Raw genomic sequence first — 6,843 nt, 5'->3', positions numbered from 1 at the left:
AGATGAGCCCCAGGTCTTTGATATTGGAGGCCCTAATTTAATGATAAACATGGACTGGTTTAATGTAATATATATACCAGGGAAGTTTTTGGTCTACAAAGAGAAAATATCAAAGAAGAATAATTAAATAAACCTTTATCAGACTATGAAATTCCCACTGAGATAAAAAGATTAACTTTTTTGCAAGTGGGTCCTGGGCAAATACTTTCAATAGAGCAAAAATCTATTTTTGTAAAACTTTCTACCACTCGTATTTGTATGTATGCAGATGTGGAGGAACAACATGTACTAAGACTACTTTTGTGTGTTAATTTGTCACCTGTAGGCAGAATGTTGATACAATTATTAAAGGTAGAAAACTCACAGAACTTGGCACCAAAAAGCATCACGTGGCTGGTTGCCTCAGTTTTTTAAGACCAAATCGACATCAGGCAAACAGTGAAGCATGGAAGCAGCAGTCCCAAGGTCAAAGATACAAAGAGCACTGAAAATCAAGCAAAAGTACTGCTCAAGTGGAATTCAAGCTTTGAGTCTTATTTCAAGGAAGAAAGAGGCACTCTCTGAGATGAGAAACTGAAAATGTCCACATTCACAGGAGGACTCGCAGATCATGACTTCTTGTGAACGGCTGCTGCAGTACAACCAAATGGTGGTTTGTGAAGACTGAGCATACATTCAATATGAACAGAGACACTTATCTAGGAGTATTGTACTTTCCATAAAAGGCACACAGAGCTAATGGCAGTTTTAGCACCTTACAAATCTTAATCTACTTCTGGCTTTTTCACTAGAAGTTTTTTTTTTCTATTTTACCAAAGATATTTTATAGGTAATATCTCCTTCATCCTGCTACAAATACTGTGATTATGTCTTTCTCACAAAGGACAAGATTAATTTTATGTTTTAGATTCTTACTTGTTCACTTGCCTCTGGCTTTTCTCATCTGATACATTTATCCTGGCCTTGCCTACTAACAGCTTTCCCTTGATAATGTAGAGCCTTTACATGGCATGAAGGTGATGTACATGGAGCCTACAACTGTCCAAACTCATTGACTTATCATTTGTTTCCCCTGTCCTCCAAAGCCCAGTGGCTATAAAGTAAGAATCATGACAGACAGCAAGAGGCCTGGTCCTGGGCCCTTGGTCTCAGAGCCTCAGCCGGTTGGCCATGATAGCATAGAGGGCTGCACATGGGCTCCCCGCTGATAAATGAGCTGACAAGCCCTCTTGCCGTAACTCATTTCTCTCCTTGGGGAGGTAGAGAAAAGAGAAAAATAGGAACATTAAGAAGAGGAAAGAAGAGAAAGACAGGAAGAAAAAATGAACTGACACTGTAGCGTTGCTATTTTTAGTACGCCTGTTATATGCTTCATTAATTTGAGAGGGTGGAAGAGGGAAAAGGGGTGATGACGCGGGGCTAAAGAGAACGAGAGGTGAAAAAAAGACTGACAGGAAAAAGAAGTGAAAGACCACATTAGAAAGAAAATGGTCAAATAATCATAATGACAGATACTGAAAGTCAAAATTGCTAGCAATTCAGTAGAAATGTTTTGGTCAGTTTTCTTTAAATTCTGAATTCACAAATATATTAATGCTTACTGTAAAATTTCACAGCAATATATTAATAACTTCAAGTGTTTTTAGATTAAACAGGTACCTGAAGTAATTGTATATTTTCAGAACTCCGTCCACTCTTTTTAGACCAACTAAACTGTTTCTGAATGCAATGATGACCCCAGTTACAGTAGGGATAATGTAGCGTTATGTGCTGCATTCAATTGCAGACAGACATCAGATATTCATTCATGCAGTTTCCCCTAAGACTTAACTCAACATTTCCTAACGGGATGGGGAGACATTCTTCTAGGATAACAGTTGTCACCCCATGCCACCTCTTTGGCATCCACCTGTTTGAAGAAAAAAAAATCATACATGGCAAACTCTCTCTAATTGATCTTTTGGACCCCTTGAACTTTTTAGCTGTTAGGCTTACCAAAGCCTGTTTCTACAATAAAAGTCGTTCATCCAGAAATTATTGAAAGAATGAAGAAATCAGAAACCAGTCTGTCAGATTCCGTCCCACACCATCCTCCTTCAACATGATAACACAGATCTGGATACTTAAAAAAACTTCTGTGTAACTTGTCAATCTCAGGAACACCAAGTACCTTCAAACAAGTATTTGACAGCCTATCCTTATGTACTGTCCTTCAACCCCTATCTCATCCTTTAAGCCGTTCTTTTCTAGAAAGCAATCACAGATTCACTCAGCATCAGTCATCTTAGTTTTAAAACGCATTGAAACATTTTAACCCATGTTTGCAAGTTCTCATGTATGTTTACACATTCAAACTTGTTTGTGCATGCAAAGCCAATTTTCATACAAGGTGCAAGGTGATTGCGTTTGCAGATTCAGCGAGCAGCAGCATAGTTTTTATTTTTATTTTTTGCGTATGCGCCTTTATGAATATGCAGGATAAATTCTAAAGACCAAAAATGTGTAAATGTATGAGTGAAGAATAAACAAAAAATATATAGAAAGCATGGTTGAAAGTCAGGTGAAAACTCAGTTTTTTGCTGTCATTGTAGCCACAAAGGAGCACTGGCATACTAATAGAAGTTGGAGAGAGAGCCCATAGGCATGTAAAACTAAACTGTTTGCTCATCTCATCAGTTGCAAGTGCCCTTTTTTTTGTCCATGCAATTTAGATCTCTTTATTTGATTTTTTGTTTTTAATTAGGTATCTCACTTATAACATGAAATAAATTACCCTAAAGCTGTATTATAGTTATTTTAGGACCCCAACCATTCCCATGATAATTTTCTCTCATCATAATTGATGAAAATTTCACATTAAAAAATTATTTAATGCATAGGCCATTGTTATTATTGCTTAATCTGTAAAGGCTGGTGTATTCGAGCCTACTTCACCTAACTGGAAAATATAAGAATTTCCTGATGGGTCACTAATATGAGAATACACCTTTACAAAATCAGGTAGCTTACATTCACATGGGACAATGTTACCTCTCCTGTTTTATCATTGTTTTAAAACAAGGTCCCAGTTGGTTGGCTTTGTGTGGTCCACATGGATTAACTTTCCTTGGCAGCTGAATACTGCAAACACGAAGGATATCATAACACACTGTCCATTTCACATATCCAGTGACTCTTGAAACCGAACAGATAAACCTGTGAGACTTAGCAAACTAAGTATGATCATCAAATGAGGTTCTGATACCAGCACCAAATACATTGATGCTGGTATTAGATTAACTTTTATGTTTCCTCTGCAATTATAACAGACTTATACAACAAAGTCTTTTTTTTCTATTCTTGGTGCCAAGAAAGGGAATCATGCTGATTACTGTTATCCTTTTCCTGCGGCCCCTTAACTTGTCATAGTGTCAACAGCAATAGTTTGAAACTCATTCAAACTTCAAAAAGAATTTAGAAAGAGATTCTGTAAAATAAAGCTTAACATCAATGAATGTCTTTTATCAATTTGATCAGATTCATTTTTTGCAGAATCACTTTGAATTTGATCATAACAAACTTGATTTTTGTTGCATTTCATCTGAATTATCCAAAAATTGTGTGATTGCAGTTTTGGGTGACGGTCATGCATTAAAAAAGCCCCAATCACCACACTACTTCTGCTATGTTGGTATGATGTTCTGCCTGTAAAATGCTGCTAGTTGTACACCAGTTGTAATTTGAGGCACACCTTACAAAAAGCTCCTGGTTTTGTCTTGTTGGTCCACAAAATATTATCCAGTAAGTCTCAAAAATCACGAAAATATCATATGGATATAAACGTTAAAGGGCCTTGTTTTCCTTTGGTATCAGCTGTGGTTCTGACCTTTGAACTAATAGTTAAGGTTCCCAATGAGGTCCTCTGAATACTTGGAAATATGGAAATTTTGTAGTGGCACTGATAGACGTTAATGCATTTCTTTCTAGGCTATTTATAGATTTAATTAGATTCTTGATGATGTACTGCTTTTTGAGATCTTTTAGATTACTTTTGTGGTCAGAAAAAACCTGAAATGTTGAATGTGGTCAGTTACTCTTTATGTATGAGTTAAAAGGGAAGCACTTGCATGTTCTCATAGAACAAGGTATTGTTTTTCTTTCATGAGGAAAGGTATCTATCCCTATGTTCTCATGGAGTAAGGTATAATTTTTCTTTCATGAGAAAAGGTATCTATTTTCTGGTGGAAAAATCCAACAAGGTACAAGGGAGCCTATATACTATGGCAAGGTTGGAGAAATGTTAAGCAAACCAAAAGAGCAATTAGATGTGATCTGAAACAGCTGTGCAGGCAGCTGATGGATGTAGGCTAATTAACCAAGTAGGAGCAGAGTACACAAAAAAATTCCAATTTCCATTCAAGTTTCTCCCTCTTAGTCCTTGTCAGAGTCGCAATTTGGCCGGTGCCTATGTACAGCAGTCTAAGGGCAAGAGGCAGGGTACACCCTGGACAGGTCTCCAGCCTGTTGCAGAGCAACACAGAGACCCACAAACATGCACTCACAACTAAGGACAATTTAGAGAAGCCAATTAACCTTACAGCTATATTTTTGGACTGTGGGAGGTATTCAGAGTACCCAAGCATGCACAGCGAGAACATGAAAACTCCATGCAGAAAGACCTCAGGCCAGGACTTGCACCCAGAACCTTCTCGCTGCAAGGCAACCATGCAGCCCCACAAAAAACATAACGATAATGAATTAATAGAGGAACGGCTAACAAATGATAATGGACATGGAATATGAGCAGGAAAAGAAAGATTTAAAGGAAATTGTTAGAATGCAATAAAATAAAAATCATGATCCAACATGATAGAAAAAAAAAAAAAAAAAAAAAGAGCTTTTAACACAGTCTGTCAACACACAGCCTGCAACCCTCAAACATGAGGAAGGACACAGGCAGCGGTATGACGTTCTGCGGGGTGGATAGCTCTGCTACTCCACCGTCGTCTCCTTCTGTAACATTGAAACATTCATGCTCGACATGTGGTGCATGGGTTTCCTGAGTCTGTTCAGGGATGTCTACCACCTGCTTATCTGGACTCTGGGTTGAACCATTCGGTCAAGTGTGGGGGTGGTGGGGGGAGGAGGAGTAACGCCTGGGTGTTGAGGATGGCTGGATGTAGGATTTTGCAAAACAATATTTGAAGAATCAGTCTAATTATGTTCAGCTCTTTCTACAACCCACTGACTGATATGCCCACCTTGCTGCTGAAACTGACCGCTTGTAGGATTAGGGCTGTGTAACGAATAAAAGAGTGTTTGAGAGACAGAATTGTTTAATTTTTGGATTACTTGTTGCAGTGAGAGGAAACACTCAAGGTTCCAATAGGTCTATCTGCTCTTGCTGTCTGACAGGGAAAGGTGGATGTAAATTGACAAGTTCGGATGCATGCTGAACCAGGATATTTTGAAGGCTATTAACGGCTTGCACAATGTAATTCAAAGCAGCTCTCATTTGCTGAATTACTTTCTTAACTGTGTTGTATAGTCGAACAGTTCATCCAGCAGGATCTGACAGGTTCTCTGAAGCACACCAGTGCTCTGTTCGAAAACCTAGGACGCATCCTTAGAAGACCGGATTCGAAGGCCGATTACGTCATAGCGCGGCGCCGAGGTCTGGTCGGATTCCAAGAGTCCTCGTTATGCGGCCTTAAAATGCGTCCTTCTTTTTGCCCGATTTGAAGGACGGGTCCGATGTATCCTCGGTATTCTTGGATATCCCAGGATTCATTGCGAGACCAAGCAAGCCGTGATCAGAGGAAAGGTTACTTGGCGCCGAACAGTGGTGAAAATTGGAAGTTCAGTTTAATATAATACAACTCTGTGAATAGTTCCGTCTGAAATGAATGAAAATAGTTGTTTTAATGGTTATAGAGTCAGATATGTGGCGGTAATGTTTGGTTTATCTAAAGGTTTTAATCTGTTACTGTGTAAATGGGTTTGGCTGGAATTTAAGGACAGATTCTAATATATTTGCAGGGTGGGGACTATAAATCTGATAGGAGTTTAATCTTTTTATTGCTATTTTGCACAATATGCTTAACTTCCTATTTTTTGTTGTTGAATATTAGAGATTTTGCAGATATATTTTTTATACATATATTGTTTAGATTTACTTATATCTTTCTACCCCTTTTATAGAATAGAATAGAAAATCTCTTTATTTTCCCACAATGGGCAAATTTACAGCAGCAGAAAGATTATTGAAAATGGTCACACAAATGAGGACCTTAGAAAAATGTATAAGAATAACATAATAGGAAGAGTTAAAATATAAACAATAAAATACTGTAAAGTGTTTTAACAATATAAAACTGGAGAATAAATAACCAATATGCAGCTATGGACATTTTTACAGTCATGGATATTTGAAAATAGCAGCAACATCAGAGATGTGCAGAATGACAGCAGCAGGTTATTTAACTGACTAAGGTTTCTATCATTACATTTGATTTTATTTGTTCCTGCTCCCGGTGGTTGGAATCTTTATTCCACTCTGGATTCTTGTGAGTGTAGTCTTTGTTCGCTTCACAATAACAAAGAAATAAATAAACAGTTTTGAAAACTTCTGTATTTATTCTTTTCCTGCTTTGTGTGTCAACGTTCACGGTTGCTAAGCAACAGAGCATACGGCGGTAAAACCCGCCAAAGGGTAGACCTGGTCGAATTTACAGCCAAAACTCTTCCGGTCTCCTTATTTTCAAGGACTTCGAAGGATCCAGTCTAGGTAGACCGCGTCCTTGGAGGACCCGTCCTAGGTTTTCGAACAGAGCCCAGATCTTGACTAACTTTGTGCTCAAAGAA

The sequence above is a fragment of the Cyprinodon tularosa genome, unplaced genomic scaffold (assembly GCF_016077235.1).
Source record: "Cyprinodon tularosa strain WSP-4 unplaced genomic scaffold, ASM1607723v1 ctg504, whole genome shotgun sequence".
NCBI classification, from domain to species: domain Eukaryota; kingdom Metazoa; phylum Chordata; class Actinopteri; order Cyprinodontiformes; family Cyprinodontidae; genus Cyprinodon; species Cyprinodon tularosa.
The sequence above is the reverse complement of the archived record's forward strand: the minus strand, read 5'-3'. Positions refer to the sequence as shown.